Source organism: Triturus cristatus, chromosome 12 (genome assembly GCF_964204655.1).
Source record: "Triturus cristatus chromosome 12, aTriCri1.1, whole genome shotgun sequence".
Classification (NCBI taxonomy): domain Eukaryota; kingdom Metazoa; phylum Chordata; class Amphibia; order Caudata; family Salamandridae; genus Triturus; species Triturus cristatus.
In genome coordinates this window covers 36,390,855-36,416,094 of record NC_140595.1, presented here as the reverse complement: position 1 = coordinate 36,416,094, position 25,240 = coordinate 36,390,855, and the positions used below count along the sequence as shown (strand labels likewise).

The 25,240-nt window shown below is 45.6% G+C and overlaps 1 protein-coding gene and 1 long non-coding RNA gene across 5 annotated transcripts in view; one reads left to right on the top strand and one right to left on the bottom strand.

Moving 5' to 3' along the window:
- The window catches only part of PDE4C (phosphodiesterase 4C), an 895,999-nt gene that overhangs the window by 401,892 nt on the left and 468,867 nt on the right, over positions 1–25,240 (top strand). The gene's annotated exons all lie outside the window — the stretch shown is intronic.
- The window catches only part of LOC146772335 (uncharacterized), a 544,470-nt gene that overhangs the window by 230,772 nt on the left and 288,458 nt on the right, over positions 1–25,240 (bottom strand). The gene's annotated exons all lie outside the window — the stretch shown is intronic.

The window sequence follows — 25,240 nt, the reverse complement described above, 5'->3', positions numbered from 1 at the left end:
TCGCTCAGAAATCGTCCCCACAACCCTGCCCCCCAGTCCTTCTGCGGGACCCGATGGGAGGTCATGGCGACCTCGTAGGCCCTGAACCATTGCTGAATGTCATCGTTTTTATAATATTCCTTGACCACATCTTTGGGGATGTGGACCTTCTGCTCCGCTGGGGAGGTCGCCTCTCGGTTTCCCGGGGGCCTCCCTTCCTCACTTCTGGCCTTGAGTTCGATTTCCTTCAAGCTGCGTTCGTGCTCCAGTTGGAGCTTCCTTCCTTCGTGTTCCCGTTGGAGCTTCTTCTCTTCTAGCTCGCCTTGCACGCGCATTTGCTCTACTGCTAGCTTTTTCTCTGCTAACTTTAATTCGCCTTCGATTTTGAGCTTAGCTAACTCGAGTTCGTGATTGCGGCTTCTCTCTCTGTCCGCGAGTTCCTCCGGGGATAGGCCCCCTTCTAGTACGATGTTTCGCACCTGATTGTTGCTGCTTTCGCCTTGGGGAGGTTCGGCCTCGTCGGGGCGCTCCCCCGTGTTTTCCGGGCAGGAGGCCCCGGTATCCACCCAGGCTTTCAGTGCTTTCTGCAAATCTTCCTTGGTGTTGAGACCGGTGGTAGCGATTCTAAGTTCTTTGCAGAATTGCTTTAGTTCTTTGTGTGTGTATTCTTCTAGTTGTTCCACCTGGAACACCCTGTTGGCGTTGATTTCTGCGGGGATCACGGTGTTTCCTTCTGCCATCTTTGTTGGTAGTGCGTCCGTCGTTCACAGTACGATCTCTCGGTGATGGGCCCGAATCCCGTCGCTTGCCACCAATGTTAGACGGCGACCTCAGAGGAGCCCGGGAAGGGAGTCCTGACTACCCTGAGACCCACCCTCAAGTATCGTAGCCGGGCACTGGCGGGAGACTCCTCAGGAGGAGAAGTCTCGTATCGAGGATCATACTTCGGGCACCACACGACACAGAAACAACACACCGTGCGTTCTCAGGAACCAATCTTTATCAAATAGGTTAGCACTGCAAATATGTACAAGGAGAGCGCGGGCTCAATGAGCCTCGGAAGGGATAGGGGGTAGCGGGACAGTCTTTGGCACAAAAGTTCAAGGTAAGGTTGTCCCCGGCGCACAGCTCACCATCCTCGAGCTGGGGGGTAGGCTGGTTGTCGTGGGGTCCGGCGGGACCAGTGGAGTCTGTGGAAGCCGCGAGTCACTCAGCGGGCTCAGGTACAAGTTCGGAGGTCTTACGATCTTCAGGGAGCCGCGAGTCACTCAGCAGGGCTTAGGTACAAGTTCGGAGGTCTTACGATCTTCAGGGAGCCGCGAGTCACTCAGCAGGGCTCAGGTACAAGTTCGGAGGTCTTACGATCTTCAGGGAGCCGCGAGTCACTCAGCAGGGCTCAGGTACAAGTTCGGAGGTCTTACGATCTTCGGGGAGCCGCGAGTCACTCAGCAGGGCTCAGGTAGTTCTAAGTTCCAGGAGCCGCGACCGCGTCGGCAGGCTCTCGTTGTCCCAGCGTCGAATCTGCCGGACAGTCCCAGAGCACCCCTGGTTATAGGTCGACCCCTCTTTGATGTCCGGAGTCTGTGCAGGCAGGGGTCTTGTCACCTGGGGGTCGCTTGTCGGGGGTTTCCTGCTATTGTCTTTTGATCCTTTCAGGGCCGGGTCGGGAGGAGTCCCAGACACCCAGCAGGCGTGGAGCCAGCCTTCAGGGAGGCAGGAGGGCCGATCGAAACCCATCGTCCCAGGGGAGTTCAGAGGTGCGATAGAAACTGCTCCTCCCTCTCTCAACCCCTGGAAGCGTGATGTTCTCCAGCCGGAGTGGCGCCTCTAGGCCCGGGTCGCGCTGAGGCCGGGCGGCCATCTTGGTGCATGAAGTGGGCACGCGGGCCCGGGGTGGCCGAAAGGAGAGAGGCCATGGACGAGGGTGTCCGGGTTGAGTGCGTGTGTTCTGGTGGAAAGGCTTGGTGAGGCCGGGGGATTGGGGCCGCCGGCACCAGGTTAGGTGGTGTGGGGACCAGTAGAGCCATGTTACGAGGCCGGGTCCAACACTCACCAACTTACCGTTTGCGAGCCATGTGCAAAAAAACCTCCACTATGCGGTGGCTGGTGGAATTTGGCCGGAACAGCCAAAACTCAGACAACTATGTAGGTGGACAAGAATTTCTCACCCATCCCTAAAAAATACCTTTGTAAATAGCAAACAATTGCAAACTTACTCAAAAGTGTAAGTTCGGAGTTGTAACTAAGGTCCATACATGATTGCATCAGAGTAGACAGATTTTTGAAAACAAACACTTCGGCACCACCCCCAACTCTCCTGATCCACTCACAGCTCAGCTCCAACACACTGGTGCCAAGTTGTTGGTGGTGCATATAGGGATGTTGCAGCTTGGGGTCAGGGGGTGAGCGGGACGTGGGAGGGGAATCAAGGGTTTAATGGGGTGTTGGCGTGCCCATCAAAAGGCCCTAAGAGGAATTTTTGTGAGAAATTTTCATTTCAGTAATGTTTGTTTCCTACGATGTGAGTTTGGAATCTCTTTTGTGTTGATATGAAATTATTGTATGTCTCAGACTCATGTGTTATGGCTTTAATAAGAGCTGTTAGTGATAGTTCATCTTGCATCAACGCTTCGTGCTACCCCGGCAGTCCTGAAGATACGTCTTCCTCTTAATTGTTGATGGGCAGCACAATAATACATTCTCTAGCACAATGTCAGCACAGCAGTTAGTTATTTTTCACCCCATTAATCTTTCTTTTCAAATTTGCCTGGAAAAATGACATGACTTGCAAAGAAGTGTGTGGGATTGAAAGAATGTTCCCAATAAACACATCAATACATTTGAGTAATGTAGCCGTCTAAACATGAATATTGCATTGCTAATAAAACCACAGAGAGAGTTCTATTAAAAGATTCTCCTTGGGGAGGATTTGATGAAACAATCCCCAGGGGGACCAGGAGATGGAGGTCCCAACTCTCGCCAGCTCTACCTCTCAGAAACATGAATTTATTTAGATTCATCGGCATCACACCTTTGGACCGCGTCGGAGAGCTCGACATCATGTCATCTGAAAAGAGCATGCCTTCCGTTGAAGATGTATTCAATAGATCATTGATTCAAGGGTCTCCCAAACCTGTTCGGGAACCCAAGGCTGTCTGGATTCATGGTCCCTGGTGGAGGCGCTTGATCCCTTATTGAAATCGAAAGCCTCTCGAATGAAAGAATGTTCTGGGCTCTTCTGTAGTCTGGGGAACTGGGAAGGTCCCACAGATGCTGGTTCGGCTGCTCGAGAGCCTCGGATCCCGAACCGTGAAAGTTTATCCTCTGTGTTTCTTGGGCTTAAAGTTAGATTTGATGATGTGAACGGAAATGCCTGATTATAGAGCACGACTGGGCACGTCATGCGGGATATGATTTCAGAGATGCTCGGTACCCTTTCACACAGATGCTATGGAAATTTGAATTAGATTCTTGAATCCATCTGGACCTAGTGCAGCTATCTCTTTCAGGTCCAGAGCAACGGAGGATGATATCCGCGCATCCACGCAAACCTTTGTGCTTGAAGTTGGATCCTACGAAGATTTTGGGTGTGTGTTTGGCTCTCCTGAGTGTGCGATGTTGATGTGTTCTATTTTCGTGGTTGGTCATGTCTGCTTTCAATTGTTGAGGGTCTTTCACTGTCTCTTACCAAAATTGTGGCAGAAATACTATTGTCGTGCGATGGTTAGGATATGTTATGGTAGCACAATGTCTGTGCTGAAGCAATGTTCCTATATTTGTTTAAAATTAGATTATGAAAAAGATGGGTGATATTGGACCAGTGTCCTGAGAGCTTCGGTTTGTTACGGTGGAAGCGAAGAACATAGTATTTTTTGTTGTATTTCTTGTGTGAAAATGTTTATTTTTCTAGAGTGATCAGAAACTATAAGAGATGTGAGTTTTCTCTGTAGTTTGGGAATTTTGTCCAGATTGTGGAATTTCCCCGATAAGGGGAATAATTGTTCCTCCTCACATCTCTGACGCTACATCCTTACTCAATAGGAATAGAATTAGATTTCGAGATGCACAGATATCACAGGTGGGACAGTGTATCCAGAGCTCCACAGCATAAAATACTTCATCAAATATGAGAATTATGCAGAGCGTAGGAGGCTTGCGACATCTTTGCTGTGTTTATTGGTAATGCTGGCTGTTCTCAGGTCAATTAAATATAATATTTTTATAGGGAGTGTGGGTGATCTTTAACACAAAGTTTACAAGGAAAAATTCCTTTTACCTTAAAATAGCATCTTCACTCAGAATGAACTATTTGAAACATAATTCATCAGATTAATTCTATGGAAATTGGAAACCATGGGAGTTCTTATGTGGAATGTGCAGACAAATAATAAAATGAATTCTACAAATAATAAGATACATTCTGCATTTTAAGAATTGGTGATGTTTCAGCACCCCTTTATAGACAAAGAATGTTAATGAAATTGTGGTGTTCAAAGGTTTTGAGTAGTTTAAAATATTTTTTCTTAAAAGACATTTCATCATCAGTGATTACATTTATAAAATACCGAAGAGACCGCATGGTTTTATAATGACATAGTGTAAGTCATGGTTACTCGCAAACATTTTCGCAGGGGCCAAAAGGTGTGGTTGGGAAGTGACGAGGGTCAAACTGATGCAGACAGGGTAGTGTTCGGGGGGTTGAAGCGGGGTGGAGTTAAGGTGGCTGTAGGGAAAATAAAACATGTACAGCAAGTGGCTGAATTGAATTGGAGAATTAGGGGAGAGGAGTTGGCCTAACGGCTAGGGCGGTCTACCTCGAATCTGGGGAACTGGGTTTGAGTCTTGGCAATGACGCTGAACATCCTGTGATTCTGGGCAAATCACTGAATCTACCCGTGCCTAACAAAAATGAATGTGTCCTCATGTAATGCAACTGGTGCTATGTAAAGCGCTCTGATACCCGATTCGGGTCAAGTTTGCGCTATATGAAATTCTGTAAAAAAATAAAATAATATAAAATGTGGAACCAGAAAACCAGGTATCAATCTTGGCTTTCCCGCTTGACCAAATTGTGTCATCCTAGACAATTGCTTTATTTCATTTTCTCTCCTTTTTCTTCATTACCACATATAAGACCACCCCAAAATACATGACTTCAGGATGTGCGCTGTACAAAACCTTTTCCTGTGTTTGATTTAATAAACTATAATGTTGTTCATGTATAATAGCAACCCAGGCCACCCAAAGGGTGCCCATAACAACGGACTTGCCTCTTAGTTCACTATGGGCATTGAGGTCAGGGTGAGGTGGGAATGATAAATGTTTCTAAATTCATGTGTGAAAACCATCACTTTTAAAATAATACTTCTCAATGCAATGATATAATCTGATCTACTAATGTGATAGGACCTGAATTTGAAGAATTTATAAACATTTTACACGTTTGATGCTAGATGTCTATAAATGAAGGTGTCTCTAAAGTTAAGCAGTGCAGAACCCCCTAGTTACTTCTTTTCTTTAACTGCAATTAACATTTAAATAAAAGATTGCACGTTTATATAACATATTTTAAGCTAAATGCCGAGTCCAGCGAATAGCTGCCAGTGCACATAACGGTCAGGAGGGACGTATGCGCCCCCCGGGCCGTACTCCGACCATCACTGGTGTAAGTGATCTAATGTGGTATCTCAAAATGTATATCAGTGACATGGGATGGTCTCATGCCAAGCGCAGAGTGTCCCAATGGCCCTTGAGCCCTAATGGAGATAAGGAAAATGGTCCCCTTGTGCCATGGTTTCAGCATGAAATACTGCCAATTGGTACCGGTACCACTGCACGCTCGGCGCTATTAATACCTACAACCCTGGCACGTAAAGTAGAACCGGAGAGCCTAAGTCAGGTGATGTAGTCGGCCAACACACCCATTCTGCATTTCAGCACCCCTGTGGAAGCTTTGCCGTGGAAAGGTCTGCACACGTTTCTCCACATGAAAAGGGAAGCTTCAAGGCTTTTTTAAATTTTTGTAGGGCAGATTTAATAAACCTCCAGACAAATAGTTTTTAAAGAACTGTGAAAAACCTAGCCAGGAGTGCTGAAGTGTGAGGCTTTGAAGGTGAGGGAAGCAGGTCTGATAGGGCATCTGGTGGCAGTATGTAGACTTTAAGTTGGTGCTTAATTTGTAAAACAATATGTGCTGGGGCGCAACGTTTTTCTCAGAAGCCTGCGGTCTGCACTATCAAATGTCGATGTGTCGTATACCAAGGCTGTCTAGTGTTGATTCCACCTCACGCTTCTTTCTTCCACCACCCTACACTTCATGTCTCTTTATCTCATGGACTCCGAGGCTTCCTAGTCTTGATTCCACCGCATATCTCTTTCTTCCACTCTCTACACTTCCTGTCTCTTTATCTCATGAATACCAAGGATGTCTGGTCTTGATTCCACCTCATGCCTCTTTCTACCACCACCCTACACTTCCTGTCTCTATATCGCATGAATACCGAGGCAGTCTGGTCTTGATTCTACCTCATTCCTCTTTCTTCCACCACCCTACACTTCATGTCTCTATATCGCATGAATTCCGAGGCTGTCTGGTCTTGATTGCACCTCATTCCTCTTTCTTCTTCCACCCTGCATTTCCTATTTCTATATCTCATTAATACAGAGGCTGCCTGGTCTTTATTCCACCTCATGTCTCTTTCTTCCACTCTCTACACTTAACGTCTCTTTATCTTATGATTACCAAGGCTGCCTAGTCTTGATTCCACCTCATGTCTCTTTCTTCCAATCTCTATACTTCCTGTCTCTTTATCTCATGAATACCGAGGCTGAATGATCTTGATTCCACCTCGTGTCTCTTTCTTCCACCACCCTACACTTCCTGTCTCTTTATCTCATGAATACCGAGGCTGCCTGGTCTTGAGCCCACCTCATGCTCGTTTCATCCAGCACCCTACAATTCCTGTCTCTTTATGTCATGAATACCGAGGCTGTTTAGCCTTGATTCCACCTCATGCCAGTTTCATCCACCACTAGACACTCCAAGTCTCTTTATCTTATTCTTACAAGTTTTATTTCATCTCTACTTTCTCCCTTTATCACTGCTTTTCCATCTCCCTCTTCCTCCTTATTTCCGCCCTTTTGTGTTATTCCCTCAAACGGCTGCCAGTGGCCTCCACATGCAACCACTGGTTCAAGTTAAGCACTGAGTAAAGCAAGAGCTGTGGTGGATTGTGCTCACCATATGTATGTGTGCCTCTTTAAATGAATTCGGCAGTGAATCCACACTCGATCCACAAAAGCCAGACCCACTCTAGCGTGAGAGTAAATATTGTTACGCAACACATTCTCTAAAATAAATCTTTATGGCTCTTGGGGCCTGATTACAAGTCGGTTTGTGTATTCTTACCCGTGAGTAAACCCCGGTTAACTCACCAGGGGCGGACTGGCCGTAGCGGGATCCGGGCGTTTCCCCGGTAGGCCACAGTGGGGGCCAGTTTTAGGCCATGTGGGCCATTTTTGTTACCGGGGGCTGGCAATATCGGCCCCCTGTAACAAGATCGTCCGAAATTGGCCGTTTCAAACAGCTCAGCTGCACGATCCCTCCTCACCCCAGGGTGGCCGGCCGAGCAGTTTGCCAGGGCCGGTTTCCGTTCCCAGTCCGGCCCTGTTACTCACAGGTCAGAATTACAATTTGGAAAGGCATTTAACGTATTCCGATAATTATCAGATGCGTTGAAAACCTCAACCAGGTCCAACCTGCCGAAATTTAACAGGGGAAAGCATACGGTATTTACAGTATCACGTGGATTTTGGTGCGTTGAAAATCAAAATCCGCATGTTATGCCCAGAAACAAGTAATAGATGCTGCTTATCACACCCGATGAGTTACATTCAGCATGGTTTCGTTATTTATCAGGCGTGATAAATAGAACCTGTATTTGTAATCGGGTTCTAGAGACATTATACGTGTCCAGTCATCATCAATGGAGCGGTACCCTCACAGATGGAACCATGCCGCGGTCCCAGATATTGTGGTTTGCAGCTCCTGTCCGGAGAGGTGCAACTGTACAACTCAAGTCAAAAGGTGCAATATGAGAATTCTTGGGGAAATTAGGCCATTGGGGGATGTCTGATGCTGGTCGTTGGTTGTGCAGTCATCACTGTGTTTCACATCAAACAACCATTAAATAATGTTCTGCGGGCCTGAGGCTCGCCCACTCACTTTGCATATTTCCTGGCTGCTTTGATACATTCATTCCCCAGAGACTAGTTTCTGTGTTTTTGTTTATCACTTTGACAGGAAACTGTTATTTGTTCCCTGCAAATGAGGAAGAAATAAGATTTAATTAGTAATCGGGCGTCTGGGGTCATAGCAGGCGCTAATGCATTAAAGTCTAACCCCTGGAAGCATGGCAGGCTCTGCGCCATTATCCCATTTACTAAATACTGCTATGATAGCCATGTAATAACTTGCAATTAAATCTTTGCATCCCAAAGGACCAGTGCGTTGCCCTCTTACTTAACGGTTTAATTATACAAATTAAGCACATAGGATTTTTTTATCCATTTAATTTTTCGAAAGAAAAAATATTACATTATATTATCGAAGTATTCCTTTTTTTTTTATAATAGGATGGACTTGTACATATTTTCTTTTAAGGCGCAGGAATTCCCATAAACGGGCTCTACTTCAGCAGCAAACAAAGAACGAGGTGGTGATCTGTATTTTATAGAAAGACATGGCTGCAACACAGAACAACAGAAATACACCCGGAAGTTTCCGCTCCTGGACTCAAACAGCCATTTCAAGCGTGCAGGGTACCTCCTTCTGTGACAAATATTATAACATTTCGGGGGGAAGTTAAACACCCTGCAGCAGGGCTACGATTCCTGTTCAGATGGAAAGGTATATTTTGGGGGAAATTGTTTACTTTCAGTTTCCAAACATATGTTTGTCAAGCTCTACAAGGATTCCTAACTGTTTTGGTTTTTTTTAGGGAAGGGAGGAGGGAGGGAAGACAGGAAGTTGAGTTACCTCAGTGGGAAGGGGGAAGGCAATTGTGGTTTCTAAATATATGATGGTTCCTTGTAACCCACCGCGATGTGTCTTATAAGGTGTGAACAGACATAAGATTTTTGGGTTAGGATTGAGTTCAGATGGGGCGAGTTACCTTATGGACATTTGAGAACACATGCGAGACTGCCCCAATATATCTGCTGTACTATAAATGGAAAAAGATATGATGATGTACCCCTACAACAAGGAACTTATAGATTTGTAAAATCTCGTTGCCTGTTTGTTCCACCTGCATAAATAAAATAAAAAATAAATAATAAAGAATTCCTAACTTTAGCCTCTTACTTTGTCAGCACTGAAGAGGTGGACATGGGGCACCTTCTGTTGCTGACATCAGAGAAGTGTTAGGAAGTGGGCATTCCCAGAATGCTGAGGATTTAAGCCAGAGGTACCTTTCTAAAGCAAACGTTTGATAAAACATTATATTTCAATTTACAAACATGTTCAAATTGCACAGGGGAGCCAAGCCTCAGTAAGGCAGTTACTTTTTTTTTTATTATTTGACTTTTACAAGGTTTTTTTTCTGCCACTGACACTGTAAAAGGGAAGGTTGCAGTATGTTTTATGGATAGGCCTCAGTTGTGGTTTTCAGCAGCAAATATTTCATGGCTAAAATCTGCTCCATAGAGCTGTAGGAGTTTAGCTTCCCCCAGCGCGATTTCCACCCACTAGGATGGCACCAATGTTTGTTGTCACGGGCAGTCGCAACCGTTCACAGTGCGAAAGCTTCCACTAGAACAGAATATCTATTCAAGCACCAGCAAAAAAGCAGTGCCCTCTGGTGTGCCGCATGGTGCTGTTTGCACTGATTTTGCAACGCAGAACAAGCTCCCAGTGCAAAACATTAGCGGGACGTGCTGATTCCGCACGCTCGCGAAATTCCACGGTATCGCGCTGAGTTTTCATGTAACTCTGCGGAATTCCACCATAATCCCCACTACATCGGAATGCTTCCTACCCTGAGATTTCACCTGAATGCTTATTTCAACAATTTGTTGATTGGAATGTATTGTACAAGCAATAACAAGACATTCCTGTGCAATAGTGTCATTTGGGAATGATGCTTCTAAGTCAACAGTGCTACATACGTTTGGAAGGCAGCAATTTCTGCGGTTGCGAAGGTAGCGATACATGCTTTTCAAAACTGGAAGGGCGCCAAGGAATAAACATGAGCCTGTTGTTCATTGAGAGACCTTCAGGAGATATTTAGTTTTCTTCCTGACTCATCTGTGATCCTGCTTCTAAGAGTGCCAACTTCTACAGCCTGTCTCTTCAAAATTTGCTTGAATGGACACATATTGGTGCCTTCTTCTGGTACATGAACTAGGTGTTTTAATTGGATTGCGTGAGAGCACCTACAGGCGATATCTCTTCCTAAAAAAAAAACACCTTGTCTGATCAATTTTCATGTCGCAGGATAATTGGAAAAGGCTTTGCGTGGAGAGACACAGATACGGCTTTGTTTGAACTCTCGCTTCGAGTTCCCGCCTTTCATTAAAGCGAAATCATGTCAGCCCTGTGTCACCTGTGTGACTCGCGACACTGCTCTCGGCTCCAACAGTGTCTTTGCCTCTGTTGCCTGGGCTCATTAAGAGCTGCAACATGTCTTTTGTGAAAGAGAATGCCATTTTGAATCATCTGTTTGCACATCCTCACACTCGCTGTTTGTGTCGGAGCCTCCAAGACGTAGAGGCTTCGCGCTTGTTTTATGGTTTTACCTGCTGTCTTCTCTTTCCCTTGTTTTGACATAATTCAAGGGTAGGACACAAAACAATATTTACAGGAAAAAAGACCTTGAGGTAAATTTTATTAGTAGGCTTTTTAGTTTTTGCGTGTGTTAATCAATTGGCTTGCTTCGTTTGTCTTTGTATCTGACGTTGAAGGTGAAGTGAGAAAGCAAGAGAGAGTATGCTCAAATAGAGCGTTTGAAAGAAGAAAGGGGAGAAAAATCGATAATGACTGATAACAGATTGATAAAGCCAAATTGAGTGTAAATGAGAGAGACTGAGAAACATTGATATGTGGTTATTGAAAGAGATTGTCTGAGAAAGTGGGTTGGAAGTAATTGATGATTGACAATGAAAGCTACTGACAGTTAAACATATTGATGAGAAAGACAGAAGAAAATAGAGGCAAGAAATGATCTATAGTAGAGTTCTGAAAAGAACTCATAAGACACGAAGTATTAATTCGAAGCACTTCTTGTGACAAGAGTTACTGTTTTTGCACTGACCACTTTTTTCAATTTTTTTTACCTGTCCCCTGCTAATATTTATGTCAAAGTTAACTTTAAAGAGATGGTAGTCTGAGGAGAAGGATATAGAAGTAAGGACTGGTTGAATTATTTTGGAACTCAATGGATTTCAAGACAGTCTCTTTTGTTCTCTAATATGTCCTCATAAACCTGGGATATTAAACTGTGATGGGGCTCTAAGCAGGACTGGAAGGGGAGAGGTTAAAAACAGACTTTGCGTTCCTATGCATTATTCTGTTGACAGACTAATGCAAATGTTGATTTTCAATGTGGCTTTTCCTCCCATTTGCGATCTTTTATTCAGCAATGTAAATTCCCTGTGAGAAAATGTGCATAGCGTCCTGTTTAAAAAGTCCGATACATATTTATGAAGCAATCCTTCTAGGAGAGAGATGTATGATTGGCAGAGGAAGCGCAAGGCTTACTTGTTACCTGTCCGAGGTGTATGATTATAAATACATGACCAGTGAAGGCGAAATCGAAGGGATTAGCGCAGCCAACGAGACCCGCCGTGCCCTAATCTTAGGCGAGAGAATAAATATCTTTCTTAGCTTGAGCAAACAGCGTTAAACCTGGTGAAAAAGCTGATTGTCTTCCAATCTGTGTCATTAAGGAGTTGTGTGTTTACTTGGGGGTTGAGAGTATACCTAAAGGGTACTTGTTTCTTGTAGTTAATTCTTAGGGTTTACCGACTGGGCGCGTTGGTGTAATGACGTCTTGCATCACCTGGCTCATGTATACTTCGAAACTGAGAGGCAAGGTGCATTGTGGAAGATGTTTCCTTGACGTGCAGTCTGATCACCCCTGAATGTAGGACACGAGTGATATTAAGGGCTGAATACTTCGTGACACCAAGAGCTTGGTCTAAGAGTCCATGTTGCCTTGGCCTTGGGGGGGGGGGGGGGGGGGGGGGAGTTCTTTAGATGCACTTAAATCAGTCGTTTCAGAGCTTTCGCTCAGCTGTTTGTGAGGTGAGCAACAAATACAACTTCATACAACGTAAGTACACTTTCCATACACTGGAGCCACAGAATTTACTGCTTAAAGTTGTGGCAGCCCCACCACTTGTTAGCGCCGAGGATGTTGGGAGGTAAATAGTCAGTCGAAGAACCTCTCAGGCTTGAGCAGAAGATGGACGAAAGGCATCTCTCACGCCAAAGGACCAGGAGCCTGAGCACACTGGAGACATAATGCCGTACCAAGCATGTATGGGGTTGTTACCCGTCAGTAGGGTTCCCCGGCACCGGATTGATTGAAGAACTGAAGGGTTCTAGATGTTAAAGTATTGTGTCAACAATGTCATGGGTGAAAACATGGACCTGTTCCCGAGTAGTGACCTTGGGTACCCCTGGATTCATAAGTGAATGGTGATTCACCAATGAAAAAGCTCCTTTGAAAATGCTTTATGACATCACAATGTGCCCCTCTAGGAATACATTTTAATTCAGGCAGAAGGACACACTCACAACGGAGAGAGAAAGAGAAAATAATGCGTTTGTAGTTGGTTATTGTTATTACGGTATCGTCAATCTCTTAGTAGGGTATATTGTTACTCACACTCTGGCTATGGACACTCTGCCCATTTTTAATTCCCTTTTTTTACAAAATATATATGGTGATCAGCAAAGCTATAAATGCTAACAAGTGGTCTGGGGTTGCTCCCTCCACAGCCAAAAGTCATGCTTGGAGCTCAGGGCAAGTATCTGGGCCCAGGTCCTTACGCTGCAACATATCACCACATTGTACTCACTTTCCTCTCCAGCTCAAAACAAACTTACACATGTCTGAAAGCGGTTTAAAGATCTGCAGATGCATCTGCCATGTGTTGACTGCTTTGGACAACACAGACAGTCCTGAGGGTCTCCTCCAATCCAAGAATCCCACAAACAAAAGATCCCCGCCATGACGCAAACTCACCCTCTGGTAGGACGGGCTCTGTGTTCACCGCTCAATGCCCCATCTCATTCCGAGACCGATGACGCTGCTGTCGAAGCCTTGACCGTGAGTTGGTGAGAGACACTCGAGAATACAGTATTTAAGGAGGTTTAGGAAGCAAGCATTGATGGACTTTGGCATCAATACATGATGCTGTCCAAGGACTGAATACTACTGACATTTTGAACCCACTACCCCCTGGAGGCCGACAAGCACATCCAGAGGAGTACACAGCTAAAGTTTGAAAAGCGGGTGGATTGATGATACCCGAATAATAACTCCTTCCGGGCTCGGAGGAGTTAACAGATAAAATCTTGTGAATTCCCAACCACCAAGGGCTATCGCACTTCCTTCTTTTGTCCTGAAGAAGACACTACTTGATGTATCTATAAATACATATATATACAGGGTCGAAACATCGACGTACAACCCACTCATGTCCTGATTCACTATAGCAATTATTTAAAAAAAATAGGACTAGCTAAAGTGAAAGACCTGAAAAGGACGGAGAATTTATGTTATTGTCTTGTTTATTGTTTGAATTTGAAAGGTCACCCATTTGCACTAAATGTTACCACAGTCACCCATTGAATTGTCTGTGTATTTGTTTTTGTGTTTTCTTTGTCAGACCCCATTGGTATTATCTTTTTGTATAAAATTGTTTACACAATTAGTGAGAAAAATGGAGAAACAAAACAAATACTTTAATAAATATAATATTTTTGACAAAAACTTAACGAGGTGTGGTACATTTATAAAAGTCTAGTACAAAATCACTACTGATTGTGAAAGAGGGATACAGGGTGACCCCATTGATCTTAATGGCTGTCGAAGACCAGTCCATGGGCGTCTACGCTCTTCATGTCCAATGGACTTCGAGACCATGTGTCTACACTGGTCACCCATTGTAGCGCCTCCCTACGAGCCACATCACTGACTCCATAATACTGCCTCTGTTGGTATACACCTGGCCCTGGCATTTTAGAAACGACTTCCCGGCAGCACGGTTTCCTGTATCCCTTTTCATCTAGTTACAGTGATTGCTTTGAGGAAAATTATGTATGCAGCGTTAAAAAAAAATACCCCTGGTGACTCATGTCAATAGGACCTAGAGAGGAAGCAGGTGCACGCTCAATGGATTTGGGTCACTCTGCTTTTAGCATACGGGGAACTGGCAGGCAGGGTTCTGCGTGCGCTCTGACGCATATTAATTTGTGTAGGCACAGGTATACGCATGTGCCTTGTTTCTAAGACACAAAAATGTGTTTCATATAGCACACATGCTGTGCTATATGTTGTATTCTAAAATTTACCACCGCTTATGAATTTGTTGACTTCTGTAACTATAGCTCAGGAATAAATTTAGCATTTCCGCATTGCCTTTTTAAAAAGATGAGATGAGGGCTAAGCGCTGTGTCTCAGATCATGAAGATTTATTGCTGATTGATGTCAAACAAGCACGCTGCAATGCTATGCACCCCAACATGACACCCGCTTCTTCCAGCTCCGACTGACTCACGCTGTCGCGGGGAGTTCACATTTACTTGGTGTTGCGCACTGTCACGTGACTTCTGTACAACGCCTTACACAAGGCGCTAGCAGGGGCTGCGTCATCTCCTATAGTTACTCCATGTGGGGTGCAATAAAATATGCAGAATGCACACAGGACTCTCCAAAGGTATAGATCCTCCTGTGCACAGTCAATGCACTTGATAAATCCTACAGCACAATCAACCGCGCTGCTCGGTGCGTCACTGTTGAGTGAGTGCCCGAAGCGCTATGGATCATTTCAGAGTTATGCTTACTATAAAGATATCCTTCATCTTCCCGATGTCTCCTCAGCTCTATCCCTGTAACAATGTCCATAGTCTTCGGACTATACATTAATACGCATTGACTCACATTGCTTCACCTCATCAGTGGCGGCTTGCATGGCTCGCGAGTGGGAGGCAGGGAGTAGTGCGAGGATGCACATAATAACAAATAAATAAATAAAAAATTAGCTTACCTTCCCATCGGGTCCCGCGTCTCTGCTCCTGCCCTCCTCGAGGAACAGGAAGCACAGCCAGGCCCCACTGACCAATCACAATGCAGCAACGTAGCGTTGTGATTGGTAAGCACCCAGGCTACTCTGACCAATCACAACACTGCAATGGAGGGTTGTGATTGGGTTTTGAGCGTCCTGGTTTGACACTCAACCCAGGAAGAGGGGCCTGGACATGTTCTCTGTGCAGGCTGTAATGCAGCCTGCGTGGAGAACGGGGAAAGTGCGCATGACTGGTATGGGCAGTCACTGCATACTTAAAAGTGGGCAAACCCCTCCTCCCCCGTCCTGCTCTGGGAGCGGAGCAGCCCCGCCCGCCCGCAAAGCAGCGCAAACATGAAATGATCGAAACTGAAAGCGGAGCAGCCGCCACTGCACCTCAGCTGTCTCCTTGTCCTCGACAGGTCTTGACCTCCCTCCTCATTGGTCAGTCCCTGCCCAGCAGCTTGAGCGGACACCAGTTGATGGTGGATGTGAGTTGAGGGTGGAGGCCCAAAACTGGTTCTCACAGGGCCAGCTTCCTTCTCACAGCAGGCCTCCTCCTCTGGCAGAAATGGCTCCGTCTGCCACCAGAGTCTTGTTGCATCTTCACGCAGGTCCTTGTCAACTTGTCATCAAATGTTGTTTTCGGAGGGGAGGGTCTGGAGCCTTTCAGAGAGGAGGTACGATTTTTTTGTTGTTGAATATTTTTATTGAAGAGTCATAGAACAATAATAATATACATAGTAAGTGTAACATATTGGCAATAGAACTAACAGAGTAACACAATCACTATGGATGTGAAAACCAATAACATAAGTTTATGAGTATAAATCAGTAATATCATTTTATATAAAAAAGAAGCCGACAGGAGAAAAAAATAGAAAATGAAAAAGAAAAGTAAGGGGAAGAGACAGAAAAATTAAAGACGAGAGGAAAGGTGCAATCTTTATTCCATGGTAGGCCCTTAGGTTACGGCAACAGAAGGTGGGTGATGTCAGGGCGCCAGCCTTATCCAACGCTCCGTGGCCCCTAGCTTCCACTCCGCACCACCCGCCAACATTCTATTACATCACTCACTCCCAGCATCCCAGACAGCAGCTTAGACCTTCGGGGAAGTAGACACAGGACACCACAGGTTGCATACAAGGTATTTTTGCCAATGTTGGAGAGACCCATGAGGGATGGGATGGCAGCAGACAAAGTATATAGCGTTCCTTTGGAAACAGCCATGAGCGGTGGGATGGCGGCACTCCAGACGTTTGTGGTTATGTGGGAGAGGCCCACTGGCGGTGGGACGGCAGTCCACAGGGTATTTATCATTACCCTGGAGATGTCCATGAGTAGTGAGTTGGCAGCCCATAGGGTATTTTTCATGATGATGAAGATGTCCAGAGCGGTGGGACCGCAGCCCACCAGGTTTTTTTGGTTACGCTATAGACGTCCATGGGGGTGGGACGGCACCCCACCAGGTATTTTTGGTTAACCTAAAGATGTCCACGGGGTGGCATGGCAGCCTACCTGGTATTTTTGGATATGCTGGAGATGTCCATGGGGGTGGGACGGCAGCCCACCGGGTATTTTTGGTTACGCTTGAGACGTCCACGGGGGTGGGATGGAAGCTCACCGGGTATTTTTGGTTACGCTGGAGACGTTCACTGGGGTGGGATGGCATCCCACCGGGTATTTTTGGTTACACTTGAGACATCCACGGGTAGTGGGATGGCAGCCCACCAGGTATTTTTAGGTTACTCTTGAGACATCCACGGGCGGTGGGATGGCAGCCCACCAGGTATTTTTAGTTACGCTGGAGACGTCCACGGGGGTGGGATGGCAGCCCACCGGGTATTTTTGGTTACGCTTGAGACATCCACGGGCGGTGGGATGGCAGCCCACCAGGTATTTTTGGTTACGCTATAGACATCCACGGGGGTGGGATGGCAGCCCACCTGGTATTTTTGGATATGCTGGAGTTGGCCACGGGGTGGGATGGCAGCTCACCAGGTATTTTTGGTCACGATGGAGACGCCAACGTGGGTGGGATGGCAGCCCACCGGGTATTTTTGGTTACGCTTGAGACTTCCACGGGCAGTGGGATGGCAGCCCACCGGGTATTTTTGGTTACGCTTGAGACTTCCACGGGCAGTGGGATGGCAGCCCACCAGGTATTTTTGGTTACCCTATAGACGTCCAAGGGGGGCGGGATGGCAGCAGACCAGGTATTTTTGGTTACGCTGGAGACATCCATGGCCGGTGGGACGGCAGCCCACCAGGTATTTATGGTTTCGCTTCAGACATCCACGGGCGGTGGGTTGGCAGCCCACCAGGTATTTATGGTTTCGCTTGAGACATCCACAGGCGGTGGGATGGCAGCCCACCAGGTATTTTTGGTTACGCTGGAGACGTCCACAGGCGGTGGGATGGCAGCCCACCAGGTATTTTTGGTTACTCTGGAGACGTCCACAGGCGGTGGGATGGCAGCCCATCAGGTATTTTTAGTTATGCTGGAGACGTCCACAGAAGGTGGGATGGCAGCCCACCAGGTATTATTGGATATGCTGGAGTTGTCCACGGGGGTGGGATGGCAGCCCACCTTGTATTTTTGGTTACGCTTGAGATGTTCACGGGGTGGGATGGCAACCCACCAGGTATTTTTGGTTAAGCTGGAGACGTCCACAGGCAGTGGGATGGCAGCCCACCAGGTATTTTTGGTTACGCTGGAGACGTCCACAGGCGGTGGGATGGCAGCCCACCAGGTATTTTTGGTTACGCTGGAGACGTCCACAGGCAGTGGGATGGCAGCCCACCAGGTATTTTTGGTTACGCTGGAGACGTCCACAGGCGGTGGGATGGCAGCCCACCAGGTATTTTTGGTTACGCTGGAGACGTCCACGGGCGGTGGGATGGCAGCCCACCATGTATTTTGGTTACGTTGGAGATGTCCATGGGCGGTGGGACGGCAGCGCACCGGGTATTTTTAGTTACACTGGAGACGATTATTTTTAAGTAAATATAAATGTACACTTCTCATCTCTGCATGTATTCGCCTTGAATATATATATTGCCACGGTCCATATCTGATTCTAGACATACTAAACCTATACCTATAAACCTATACTTATCTCGTAGAGCTTTGATATTTAAAATGCTATCTTCTGATACTGTGCCTCTGGCCCTGATGATAGCTCAGTGGGTAATGCATTTACTGCACCAATCTGTGCTTGACTTTGTGGTCACGGGTTCAAATCCAGGCAGCCCACTCAGCCTTTCATCCTTCTGAGGTCAATAAAATGAGTATCAATGATTTGGTTAACATAAAATATTTGTTATTCAGAGTTAAGACGCCCCATGGGGCGATGGTGTGCTTTACAATACATTATGGTATATGTCTATAAGTTTCAGTTTCAGTTTATAATTTATTGCACAGTTAATTAAAACCAATGCGATACAATAACACATAATAAAATTCTTTAAAATCTACAGCATAGATAATTCATCTGTGTAAGTTAGATCAAATGTCCTGTTTTACTGAGTTAATCATGGGTCAATTTTTGGTAGTTTTTTTTCTACTACTTTTAAAAATTTCACAAATCTACAGCTCAGCTGAGAGTCCTGTGCTGAGAAGCAGGTTAGCACTGCATTCCTTCGTGTGCGTACCCCCTGTAGAATGAGATGGCGTTTCAGCAAGAGCTTCCTTTCTTCATGCAGTTCCTCTCACGAGCATAGCAGGTGCAACATGTCTTCTGCCCCTTTGCCGCATAACCTGCATAATGTACCTGCTTTCGATCTCAGCCAGTGAGGAAGATGTAAGATGCATGGTAACAAGCCCAATCTATATCTTAAAAAGCACAGTTTGATTTTTTTTTGTGTAACCTAGGGCAAGGTAAGGCTGGGAGGCTTGTGTCAGGTATGTATTTAATACCATCCAAGCGTGAGATCTTTTTGATAGGATGGCTTTATCCTGTACCCATGACTGTAGCTTGATCGATTTTTTCACCAATTTTTTGAGTGTTTTATGATCTACAGGGGACGCCCAGAGCTCTGCCAGCCCGGTGTTCATTATGCTTTTTTCCAGGTATTTTGCAGCTGGTGAGTTTTGGGTCTGCTCTAGCTCTTTCCATAGATATTCGTTCAGCGTCCCTTCAGTCGTTTTCCTTACTTCGTCCCAAGAGCAGATATATGCCCCCTGACGTGCCAATAACTGTGACCGAATTCCAAACTCCAGTCTGATCTGTGCAAGGGAGGATCGCCTTGGGAGGCTGAAGATGATTCTATATGCCGACACGATTGTACTGTCAAGTATGACGGCATCTCTGCCTCGGTGGGCCTCACTCCCGTATGTTAGTGTTGGTAACAGTTTGGCACGTATAACATGTAGTAAGGGGGTCAAAGAAGGGCCGGAGAGGTTGTTATTTAGTGTTTTTAAGGCAATTGCCAGACCGGTGCCTTTGCCTCTTATGCTAGCCCTTTGTTCGCTAAATTGACCACCACTGTCAATCTTCACGCCTAAATATTTATACGACGAGGTGTCTTTGATTCAGGTGTTTTTCCAGAACCACGAGAAAACTTTTTTTTTGTTGTTGCTGATTGTCATTGTTTGCGTTTTCTCGAGGTTCACTGTTAAGTCATTTAACTCAGAATATCTCTGGGTCGTATTCAGAAGATTTTGAAGCCCGACTCTTGTATGACTTAATAACACCAGGTCGTCTGCATAGAAGAGGCATGGTAAATTGAGGCCTCCTAATTTTGGCGAATGTGAATTGCAGTTGTTTAGTAGGGGCACCAAGTCCCCCAAGAACAGGTTGTACAATGTGGGGGCCAGCACGCAGCCCTGCTTGAGGCCGTTGTTGGTTTGTATCCGCCTTGACAACATTGAGCCGTCCCCCACCTTGATCTGAATCCAAGTGTCTGTATGTAAATTAATTAACAGCTCCAACAAACCTATATGTCTATAAGGAGCTGTGATGCACGCGTTTGCTTCTTCCTGCACTGGTCCCTTCCACCCCCTCACCTGGGCCCCAGGGCCCCCTCTACCATTCTTGCTGAGTGATAGGGATTGTATGTGGGCACAGCAGGATGCCAGCAGTCGATGCCAGGCAGGTCATTAAAGATCATGCCACTCTTCAGAGTTCCCTGAAGCTGCCAATCTTCCCCAGAGCGCTAAATTACAGCAGCCCGCGTGCCAGCCCTCAAAATAGCACAAAATCCCAAAAATACGCGCAGGTACCGAGCTCTTCGCAGCACGGATGATTACAGATCTTGCTGAAGAGCTGAGGGGTGACATTATTGCATGAGTATTATTTTTATTAAAACTGAGCCCCATGGATGTGATTGCAGTGGGAGCAGAGGAGGGAAAGCAGGAGGGGGTGGGGGCTATTACTTCCACATTCAAACATGTGCAGCCCTCGAGGCACGGGGGAAAATCACCAGAAAAGGTTGAAATCAGAATAAATTGGGATCAAGGGCGTGCTGTGGATGAGAAATATCTAAACTAAAGGCCTTTGTGAAAGAGTTATCCCAAGTGCTGGAACTTTGCCAGGGCCGGACAGGGCTTTCATTCCCCTGGGCATATCCCCAGTGGACAGGGAGGCCAGTTTTCAAAGTCCTGGTACTTCTGGGGCTGGTTTGAGCATTTCTATCCGGGCTGTTTTTGGTTCACCAGTACATCCCTGAACTGCCCCAAAACACTGGAGTGAGTCAGTGTTCAGCCCTCCTGGCCCACACTTTTGGCCTGTTTTATATTGCAGTAGGTGGGTTACTCCGTCACAACGGTGAAAGATATCCTGTCTGCCGAAATTTCAATTCCATTATATCCTATTGGATTTATATTTCGGCGTACAGGATATCCGTCACCATTGTAAAGGAGTAACCCGTGTGCCGAAATATAAATCAAACCCATTGTTTTTAACATCCCTCCTCTGACTGAGGTCTGCTGTTCTGATTCTTAGGTAACTTTACGTCATCATGATGACATATTTTAATCCTATGTGTTTATTCAACTATCCAAGGCCTTCTGGGAGCTGTAGTTCTGGTTCACGTCAATGCAATTATTCGAAGTGTCAAGTTGAGGTTGGATAAGGTACATCGCCAAAATGGGTTTCAGTTTAGGGGAAAGAGTTTCTCCATGGGCAAAAGTATTTTTCCACTGGAGGAAAAAAACAATCTACGAACTACATCTGCTCTTGCGCTGGACTTTTCACATTTGCAAACATTTACATGTGCATTCAACACATTTATTTTAAATAAATAAAACGAATTTCATAGTGCGCCCAGCATCACAAAATGCGGTGCAGCGCGCGCTACGAAATTCGTTTTATTTATTTAATTGTTTACTTACCTCCAATTATCAATTTTCCGGTGTTTAGTACCCCCCACCCTGCCCCTCCCCCGCCCCGCCTTTCCGCCCCATGGAACTCCCTCCACGGACAGCTGCTGTAACACATGCAAACATTTAATTTAGAAGCGGACTTGAAGCGTACTCCAGGGAGAATAACTACAGTTGTAGGATCCAAAGAGTACTCTTGGAAATCTCAGAATTTTAAAACTGTTAATTTACTCCAAATGCAGGAGTACACCTATAGGAGTAGATTTGTGAATTCTCTTTGTGTGATTCGGGCACCTAGTCAGAAAAAATGTTTTTTTGTAAATGTCATCTGTTCGGATAGGCTAAGGACCAGTGAGCTGCTTTTATTAAACACCTGATAGGCTGAGGAGCGTGGGCTGTTTTAACAAACCCCCTGATAGGCTGAAGACCAAGTGGCTGTTTTTACAAAACCCCTGATAGGCTGAAGACAAAGGTCCTGTTTTTTCAACCCCCTGATAGGCTGAAGACCAAGGGGCTGTTTTTTCAAACCCCCTGATAGGCTGAGAACACAGGGGCTGCATTTAGGGAAACCATGGAAGGCCCAGGGCCAGGGTCTGTTTTTAGAAAAAACCCTACAAGGCTCAGGATCAGAGGTCTTATTTTAGGAAACTGCTGAAAGCTGAGGCCAATGGGCTGCTTTTATGAAACTGCTGATAGGCTGAGAACCAGTGGGTTGCTTTTAGCACCCCCCTGATAGGCTGAGGGCCTTGGGACTACTTTATGAGACCCACGGGTAGGTTGAGGATCAAGAGGCAGCTTTTGTAAGACCACTGGTGGATTGAGGACCAAGTGAGCTGGCTTTTGAAAACCCCTTATATGCTGAGGAGCAGGGGGAGGCTATTAGAAAACCAATGGTAGTCTGAGGACAGGTGATGCTTTTAGTAAACCCCTGGTATTTGGAGGACCACAGGGCTGCTTTTAGAAAACCTGTGATAGGCTGAAGACTAAGGGCTGCTTATAGAAAACCTCTGATAGGATGAAGACCAAGGGCTGCCTATTGAAAATCTCTGATAGGCTGAAGAGCAAGGGATGCTTATAGAAAACCTCTGATAGGCTGAAGAGCAAGGGCTGCTTATAGAAAACCTCTGATAGGCTGAAGACCAAGGGCTGCTTATAGAAAACCTCTGATAGGATGAAGACCAAGGGCTGCCTATTGAAAATCTCTGATAGGCTGAAGAGCAAGGGATGCTTATAGAAAACCTCTGATAGGCTGAAGAGCAAGGGCTGCTTATAGAAAACCTCTGATAGGCTGAAGACCAAGGGATGCTTATAGAAAACCTCTGATAGGCTGAAGACCAAGGGCTGCTTATAGAAAACCTCTGATAGGCTGAAGACCAAGGGATGCTTATAGAAAACCTCTGATAGGCTGAAGACTAAGGGCTGCTTATAGAAAACCTCTGATAGGCTGAAGACTAAGGGCTGCTTAAAGAGAATCTCTGATAGGCTGAAGGGCAAAGGGCTGCGTATAAAAATCTTATGATCAGCTGTAGACCAATGGGCTGCTTTTTAGAAAACCTCTGGTAAGATGAGGACTAAAAGGGCTGTTCATATAAAACCCCGTTAGGCTGAGGACCCGTGGGCTGCTTTTATAAAACCCTGATGGGCTTTGGACCAGGGGGCTACTTATAGAAAACAAGCACTGGTTTTCTGAGGACCAGGAGTCTGGTTTCACAAAACCCCTGAGAGGCTGTGGACCAGGGGGTTTCATTTAGTGGGGGTCGGATGAACGCAGGGATCATAAGCTGTCCTGCCTGGACAATTGCTCTGACAGAATACCCACAATTTTTTTGTCAGCGCCTGCATGATTTCCCAAACAGAGATCAGTGGAGATGGTGGAATTCGCCGTCTCCACTCACATGGTACAGTAGGGGGCTGCATAAACAATATTTCCAGGTATGCTTTTTTCTCCGATTCCACCAGAGGTGAGCAAGACAAGCTCAGATGAAGCATGCAACTGTTGTGACTGTTTCCGCAGTTGTAGGTCAGCGTCAGTAATCGAACAAAATTGCCGTTTCCTTGGGAGTGGCCAATGCAAAAGTGGTGAACGACACCCAAACAAGCTTTCAACTTTGTCAGCATTTAGAAACAGTCCCAGTAACATTTACAGCTCTGACTGTGCATATAAATTTACTCAAAAAACGTATTTATTATTATTACTTTTTTTAAATGAACAATATTGGTGGATCTGTAAAAAGGTTTCATCGATACAACCTATATTTGTGCTTCCTCTTTTACGGACAGTAACATTTCTACTAGATATTACTCATGTGCTTATCTGGGTAGCCATATTGTACCGCAACCGCGTGACACTGCATCAGATGGCTTGTGACAACACCGCGCGGCTGCCATTTTGTTTGAGATGATGAAGATTTCCGGTGACGTAACTGAGTTACGGCCGTGGCAATATTGAGAAATGTTTTTAATAACGGCGTGTAATGGCAAAGGCGGAAGGTGATGAGCCAATTGTTTCTGATTCGATTAAATTATAAGCAGCCTGTCCACCACAGAAATGAATAGGTCCATTTGTTGTAAGGATGCAGAGCTCACAGGGGGCCATGGAATAATTCCACGTGCCGTACTGCGTTTGCCAATCAAATCACGCGGAGCAACAAGGGAAAATTAACTTGACATGAACGATTGTTGCGCTGAACAATATTAAAAGAATAACTCAGACCAAAATGGCTAATCTCCTTGCTTGTTGGATCCCAAGGAAAACAATGTATTTATTATATTTTTAGTGAGAAAAAATTATTTTAAGTTGATGTGCTTGTTTGAGCGTGTTTCTCCAATTGCTTATGTTCAGCACCGCTTACGCCTTTGATTGCTTTCCACGGATTCGTCTCCAGGCCTTCTATTTGTTTCTTATTCTGTAATATTGAATTTAACCAAACCCAGTTTTCTCACATGAATCCATCTGTCAAAGCTATGAAGGACATGAGCCTCTAACTGGTGTTGCCGTCTTTTACATCAATATTCTCGCTCCTTCTCTGGTCTTACCCCAAGAATTTGGAACGCTCTTCCTCCCGATATCCATTCTAACTCTTCGACCACTTCATTCAAAAAACAAGTCAAAGGGCTACTCCTGAATAACCAGCTGCAACAATCGACCTGAAGACAACATAACTAACTTTTATGTCTTACAGACAACAGGGGTCTCTCATTCATTGATGCAATTTTTGATACGTTACATGTTCCACATGTTTGGTTTGCTCTTTCTTTAACTACGCTGGTTAACTTCCTATAAAGGAAGAGGTGTGGCGCTGCGGCCAGGGTGCCTGACTCCGGAATCTGGGGATCACGGTTCGATCGCCGGCGGCAGATTAGCCCGGCACCATGTGAATCTGTTCAATAGCTTGCTTAATCTTCCTGACGGCCCCCAGCGCCTAGAGACCCTTACAGGTGATTGCTTGCGCTTTACAAATGTGGATTATTACTATATGTTGATTATGTATGCTTTTTACTGCCCAATTGCATCTGCTTTCTGTTGTACAGCGCTCTGATACACTTACGGGTCATGTTCGCACTATATAAAACCTTTCAAATATTTTTTTTTTTTTAAATCTTAGAGTCTGCATCTGCTTCTAGGGCAAATACTTAAAATTGCTA